Consider the following 7698-nt stretch of genomic DNA (forward strand, 5'->3'; position numbering starts at 1 on the left):
GTCTCTGATCTCCTCTCATTTGATCCTATAGAAACACTATTGCTATGTGTTTGTTCCACTCCCAGTTCTGCCCACTGAAAGTCGGTGCCTATTGCATGAATAATTAAATGGGACAGGAAGTGTTATAAAGTTCCTTTTTTTTTTTTTTTTTTTGCAGTACTTAGGCCTCTCACCGCTGCAGCCTCTCCCGTCGCGGAGCACAGGCTCCGGACGCGCAGGCCCTGCAACCATGGCTCACGGGCCCAGCCGCTCCTCGGCATGTGGGATCCCCCCCGGACCCGGGCACGAACCCGCGTACCCCGCATCGTCAGGCGAACCCTCAACCACTGCGCCACCAGGGAAGCCCTAAAGTTCCTTTTTAACAAATACTTTTCCAAAAGAGCGGGAACTTTTTTTCTAATCAAATATAAGAGAATAAGAGAACAAATTTTAATCACTGCTACTACAGTGGTTTCCTGACAAACTTAAAGAGATATTTCCAGAAAAATCCAATTTGATTTGCATTCAAATTTCTTTTCCCTCAAGCTTATACTGCATAAACTTCAGTTTGGATTAATGTGATCTCCTTTACATAAAAGCCTTCTTCTTTTACATAACACTTCAAAATTATCATGCTATTAATAACCTCAAAATATGTTGATGAGGGTATGATGAGCATAAGAAACATTATATAAAAATTTCAGTAGATCTACATAGAGATTTTTGTAAATGAGACAGCGTGAACTTTGAAGACAACCATAAAGGTAGTGAGGCATCAAGGAGAGTACTTCAAAGTCTTGAAATTAAAGTTATCATCAGGTTCAGTAATTTCCAAGATTATTTAACCATTCTGAATAATCACAGTATCACAGAACCAAACAGAAGAGATTTGAACAACTAAGGAGTAATGGGCTGAGGTCATATCCTAAAGGAGCCTTAATTCCTTCCTTTAAACGAAGCTGCTAACCAATAGGATTATTATATAGTTGACTGATTTGTACAGGTAGCATTTATTTATTACTTCTATTTATTACTTTTGAGTAATCATTAAAACATTTCATACTTAAAACATTGAAAAACATTTTTTATTAGTCTATCAAGTGGCAGGTGTTAGGTAAGCATTGAAAATATAGAAAATAAAAGCATAGTCCCAAGTCTCATTGTTTTGAAAAAAAAAAATATATATATATATATATATATTCATGACATAATTTGTTCATGAAGCACAATTACTAAAATCCAGGTTTTCCTAGAAAATATATAGTGTATGGTATCTGAAAGCTTAGTGGACACCTTATTTTAGCTGACAAACTTAGCAACCAGAAAGGTAGTAATAGTAAGCAATAATGACGATGATAGGAATAGCTAATATTCATACCTCATCAGTGTCTTTGTAGAGTGTTTTATCAGTCAAAAACAGTTAATATACTTGTGAAAACAAGTATAAGCTAATATAGTCCCAGATCCTTCAAATACAACACCTAACTTTAATGAAATATCTGCTGTGACTTTGAGTTTCCTTTTCTCATTGTATTTTACTGGCAGTATGCTTCTCTGAGGCTGTTCAGCAGAGTGGTTAATAATGAGAACTTTGGAGCCAAACTGCTTGAGTTTTTTGCCCTGGCTCTACCACTAGATGTTTGACTTTGGAAAAATTACTTAGGCACTCTGTGCTTCACTTTTTCACTTGTATATGGGATAATGATAGAATTCGTAGGGGATCAAAATTTGTTCTGCAAATTGTGTCTCTTTGGCATGAGGAATAATTTAGTCTGATTATTTTTAAGAAACAGAAAACTCAAGAAGTCTTTCTTTTTACCCTCAGTTCGCTGCCTAAAAATTCAGGTTAAAGGGCCTTTTCCCGGAGTAGAGCTATCACCAGAGATATCTGGAGAGAATATGGGCTAGATGTGGTGGGGGAAACTCTGTAGGGCCTAGAGATTAAAGTCCACTCTGTGTCCTGTTGTCCCTGAATGGCCTAGCAAACATTTATTTACCAGACATTTGCTTTTCAATCTTAAAGTGAATTGCCTTCCTTTCTGTTGAAATTCCAACCCATTACCCCCAACATTCTTGTCTTTAGCTAAAGATGGTATTTAGGGTGAGGCTTCAGCCATTTTGGCGAGTTACTCAGTTTTCCTGGGTCTCTCCCATGTACACATGTTATTAAACTTTTGTTTGATTTTATCCTGTTAATCTGTATTATGTCAATTTAATTCTTAGACCAGCTAGAACTTAGAAGGGTAGAGGAAAATTTCTTCCTCCCCAACAAACTTATCTCAAGGGGTTGTTATGTTACAGAACCAAAACATGGGTCCGTTGGCCCAAGCACAATCTGACTGACATCTGACACCAGTTTGTGCTGAAGGAAAGTGCAGAGTTTATTGTAAGGTGCCATAGAAGGAGTCCAGGCCAGCTAATGCTCAAAAAGCTCCAACTCCCCGATGTGTTTCAGCAAAGCATTTTTAAAGGCAAGGCAAAGAAGGGGAGTCCCAGGGTATGTGATCAGCTCCTATACAAGTCTCAGATTGGTTGATGGTAAGGTAAAGTAAAAAGGTGAGAAGTTGTTGCAAGTATTTTCTGGTTTGGGGAGGGGATGTGTTAATTTCTTCTAGCTAGTGAGGATCCCAGCATCTGCAAAACAACTAGGGGAATGTGTATCGGAATCTATCATCTTTAGAGAGAAGCTAAAGCAGAGGCTATGAGGGAAGGGTCTGTCCCAGGAAGTCCCCCTAGGATTCTGCTCTGTTACAGTTATAAGGAGTAAATGAATTAACAGTCTATAAAGCAATTAGAAAGAAGGAAATCTAGTAAATATCTAGTAAATGTTATCTACTATTATTACTTTCATTATATAATAATTTTGAAGCAGTTAAACACCATAAAACTTTATTTGTCATTTTATTAATTCTTGTACTGTCAGAAATGTTATGTTAGCTTTCTCATTCTTACGTGATTATTTTTACTTCTAGACTTGAATTTTTGGCAACATTATAAATCCGTTACGCAGTTTCAAATTCTTTTGGGGATTGGTATAGACATCCAGTATTTTGGTTCCATATTATAAGACTATCTTGACGTGAATACATTCCTATATCTTATCTTGTATTTATTTACAAAGATAATCTATTCCCCTATTTTGACTCTTTTGATCAAATTAAAGTAAAATAAAATCCTAACTCATCCATCTAGGTAACAGCCATTTTCCTCTGCTCTCTCTTTATCCTCCCTTTTCTCATGATTAAAGTCACATGGAACATCTATGAATTTTGGAAACATCAATTTTCTTGTTCTACCAAAGAACATTTCAATATTTCATTTATCATATTACTGAAATTTTAACATGTTATTCCCTTACAGTTTTTAGAATTTCTCTTCACAAAGCAATGTCTTCTACTATGTATGTGTGTGTGTGTGTGTGTGTGTATATATATATATACATATATATACAGTTATATATATGTATATATATACATATATACAGTTATATATGTATATATATACATATATACAGATATACATATGTATTTATATATATGTAAAAAATAGAACATGAACCAAAATTCAGAGGCACATTTAACTGACTTTAATATAAACATGAGTATATTGAAGAATCTTACATTTGAGACCATGTTTTAGTCATCATATATCATTGTGCTTTACATTTTTACTAAAAAGTAATATAGGAAAATATCTATATTGCTCAGGTGAAAAACAGAACAAAGAGGTAGAGTGAGTCATTTAGCTCACTTAGAAAGTTGGTCAAAAGTTTAGAACTAAAAGGTAATGTTTCTAACTCAGTTATCTGGTCTTTTCTACAGAGAGTAGTCAAATATTACAATTGGAGTCTGGTTCCAATGTTAGCATATTTGGTGAAAACCAAGTACAGGTGAAATTATCTTTGAAAATTCTCTAAATTATCCATAAAGTACAGGACAGTGTACATGATTCGTTGCACAACCCTGTAGATATATCTGTCAGTTTGTTAGAACTTTAAACTGAAGCAACAAGTAGAGCAGATGAGATAGCAGGGTGAATTATGAGACTGGCCAGCCTATAGGACTGGAAAAATAATAGATGAAAAATAAATGAAAGCATAGTATGATACTTCAGTGAAGTATTGTATTGAAGCTATAATAGACTCTAGGGTGGAAATTAGAAAATCTGATAAAAGGCTTCATTAGGGGAGGCTGTGCTGTGAGTCCCTAGCACTTGGAATGGGCTACCTGTTCAGTAAAGGGTCTTCAGTGAGATTCCTCAAAGAATTTAATCTGCATCCTCTGCAGTATGAGGGACAGAAGCAAGCAATGCTTGTCTCATGCAGAGATGTCTAAATGGCCAGAGACAGGTTGGCTAATGACCAACATGCAAGTCAAAGGAGGCGGTTGCACCCAGCTTGACCTGCACTTGCAGATTTTTTTTGATTAAAGCATGTATTAGTGTTTCCTTTGGACCAGGAGAAGACTACGAGCACTAGAGGTTTAGCAAGGTAGTTGTATTATGTTCTGCTCTGTGGATGTGCCTGTTCTCTAGCAGATATCAGATCCTTAGATTCCTAGTGGCTTTGGAATATTTAAGGTGAGAAAGTGGAATTATGGATGATAGATACCCAGCAATGGGAATAGGACGTTCTAGACAATTCATGAGCGATCCGTGGCATGTTTTTCAGACCGCAAATTTTGTCAGATGTAATAGAAAGTTCATGTAAAAAAAAGTTCTATAATGTAATAAATTTGGAAAAAAAATAGTTACTAAATCCTCTTCTTGATATTTACAATGCATATTAGCATATTCAAGATTCTGAAAAGTCTTGCAGTAAACACAATTTAATTTTGTTTAACCCATCATTTACAAATTATTTCTTTGAATATAGCCTTGTCTATATACTGTGAAATAAAATTCATATTTGGAAGAACACCAAATAATTGAATGTTAAAGCATGCAGAATTAAATAATAAACCATTAGTAAAAAGGAACAAGAAAAGTCTCCTGCTAGAGGTGTTTTGCATCAGATTATGAAGGACTGAAAATTAAAAAGGATTCCGGACACAGAAATGCTAACATGCCAATTCAGTACATTTTTGAGATTTTTTTTTCCTCCGAAAAATGTAGACAGATTGAGAAAAATGATGTAAAAATAAGAGAGACAGAGAGAAAGAGAAGTGGATGGAAGAGAACCTACAAAATATGAAACTTTTCATTTATTTCGTATTTCATTACTATATATTTTCCTGTCATATATAATAATATAATTCACTGACAAGTAACACAACCAAGGTTAGTATTGTGTTCCTTAGTTATAGTACCTATGATGGAAACAAATCAGTTGAATTGGAAAATGCTTTTCCCCTCCTCATCTGAAGATTTTTCATGTATTTAGAGATGACAAAGTGGTTTTATTGACATAGACCAGGGTTTCTAAATCTCAGCAGTATTAACATTTTGGGCCAGATAATTCTGTGTTTTGGTGTCTATCTTGTGTATTTGGGGATATTTAGCAGCATTCCTGGCCTCTACCCACTAGATTTCAGTAGGACCACTTCCCTCCCCAGACTTGTATGTACCCTGGGGGACAAAATTGCCCCTGTTTGAGAACCATTGGCCTAAACTATCAATAATTTTTTTTTTAATGTGAAGCTCATGGTAGAATCTTAGAATCTATTCCTCAATTCCCTATTCTTGGAGTGATTCCAGGTAATATTTGCACATTTTAACGATTCTGGATTTGACTAACTTAAATAATTAAAAGCTAGAGCTGACACTGAAAATATATTTTCCCAAAATGAACAATGCAAGCCTGCCATCTATTTAAGAAAGCATGTTTGTAGTTATGGCACATGTCCTCTTTCATTGTTACATAATAGGCTTATTCTTTGAATTGTGCTAAAGATTTAACAGCACAGTTTCTCATGCACGATATCAGATGCCAGGGATTCCTTGTTCCTTTTGAACACACATAAGAAAATCAAAGTTTCCGAGATAAGATCAGATGTCTCTACAGTGTTATCTTTCTACTTGCTATTCCTCACTGACAAGGCTAAACAGAGCACTAAATGAATTGCAGCTATTAATTTCTTTATGAAGGAATAACACTGTAATAAGATCTGCATAGCTTTATCATCTGAGATTCCTATTTTTCTTATATGTTCACATGCATGTACTCAAAATCCCTCATTTGGAAATGCTCATAAAAGAGGTAACAAATCCATGTCTACATCAAGAATGAAATATGTAAAACCATCTTGGTTCCTTCTCTTCTTTTTCTTTTATACACTGATATAAACATTATTATTTGGTTATCTACATATGCCTCTGAAATCCTGTGCAACTGTTCAAATGTTGAAATTAAATGAAATAATCATTCTTGCTTTAAAAAAAAAGTAAAACAACCTTTAGACCAAATGTGATGCATTATATTGACATAATAAATGTGGACATTAATTAAAGAGCAGCAGAATCCAGCAGAGAAGTTTGCCCTCCATCTGCTTGACTTGAGGTAATAACAATGTTCTGTTAACCCAAACTGACAGATTTTCTAGGGTTTGACTTCGTCTCTAAAGTTGCTGCTCCTGGTATGAATCACCATATGTGTGACATCATCCATAGCATGCCGTGTGCAGTAAAATTAACTGCTTATTTATTTATTGCTGTTGCTTCCATTTTTTTCATTCTGTCTTTATCTTGAGCTCTGTGTTATATACAACCCTTTGCACTTGTGTTAGGTTACTGCCCCTCCGCTTTCCAGTACAAAGTGCTTAGGCCCAATAAGAAGCCCTAAGTTCTGATTGCTCATATACGCCAAAAGGAAATTACATAAAGCCACATCATATCCACACTGAGAAAGAGCTAAACTAGTAAAAGCAAAATACGGCATACTAATTTTTAGGGTTATTATCCAAGCCAGATATGAAAGCAGAAGTATGTTAAACCCATCACACATTCTGTACAAAAAAGAAAAGAACTTACAGAATTTCCTAAATAATAAATGAGTGGCATGGGGGATCTTGTCCCAGAACGGAAACTTAAATCTTTGAATCTGTTCATATCCAGTATATATTAGTTAACCAAGGGACTGTTTTCCTCTTCCATCTCATTACAGATCAAACATCAAAAGCTTTCCACTGGAAGCAGGCACCCAGGAGGCATTTTGCTTTGTCACAATACAGTCTTCACAGCCTCCCTGATAGGAGCGCGAACTCTCTTGGTAGTCTTAAAGAAAAACAGTGCAGTTATTTGTTGTGCTTCTTCCTCTCCTCCCCTGGAATTGTTGCTTCACTGTAATAAGTAACATTCCTTCCAATTATCCAAGCTCCTCAAGTCCACAGAGCTGACCCCCATGACTTTAGAACAAGCTCACTGTTTAGAGTCATTAATCCGAGATTATAAACATGGAGGGAGATTCATGAGAAAGGGATGAACTCATGGTTCCTGAAGAAAGACAATGGCATGCAGTGTTTTTTCAGAGGCTCTGTGTGTGTGTGTGTGTGTGTGTGTGTGTGTGTGTGTGTGTGTCTGTGTGTCTGAGTGTCTGTGTGTGTCTGTGTCTGTTTTGACTTTAAATCCTTCCTCTTTCCTGAGAGGATTTTTTTCCCCTCATCTTTTGAACTGCTATTATCCTCTGCTTGTTCTTAGCTGGAGTGGTCAGCAATATCTATCACAGCTGGTATGTCGGGAATGGTTTAGTTTTTCTCTATGTATGTGGACAGCAGATTCCAGAAG

Source organism: Physeter macrocephalus, chromosome 9, assembly GCF_002837175.3.
Source record: "Physeter macrocephalus isolate SW-GA chromosome 9, ASM283717v5, whole genome shotgun sequence".
NCBI classification, from domain to species: Eukaryota; Metazoa; Chordata; class Mammalia; order Artiodactyla; family Physeteridae; genus Physeter; species Physeter macrocephalus.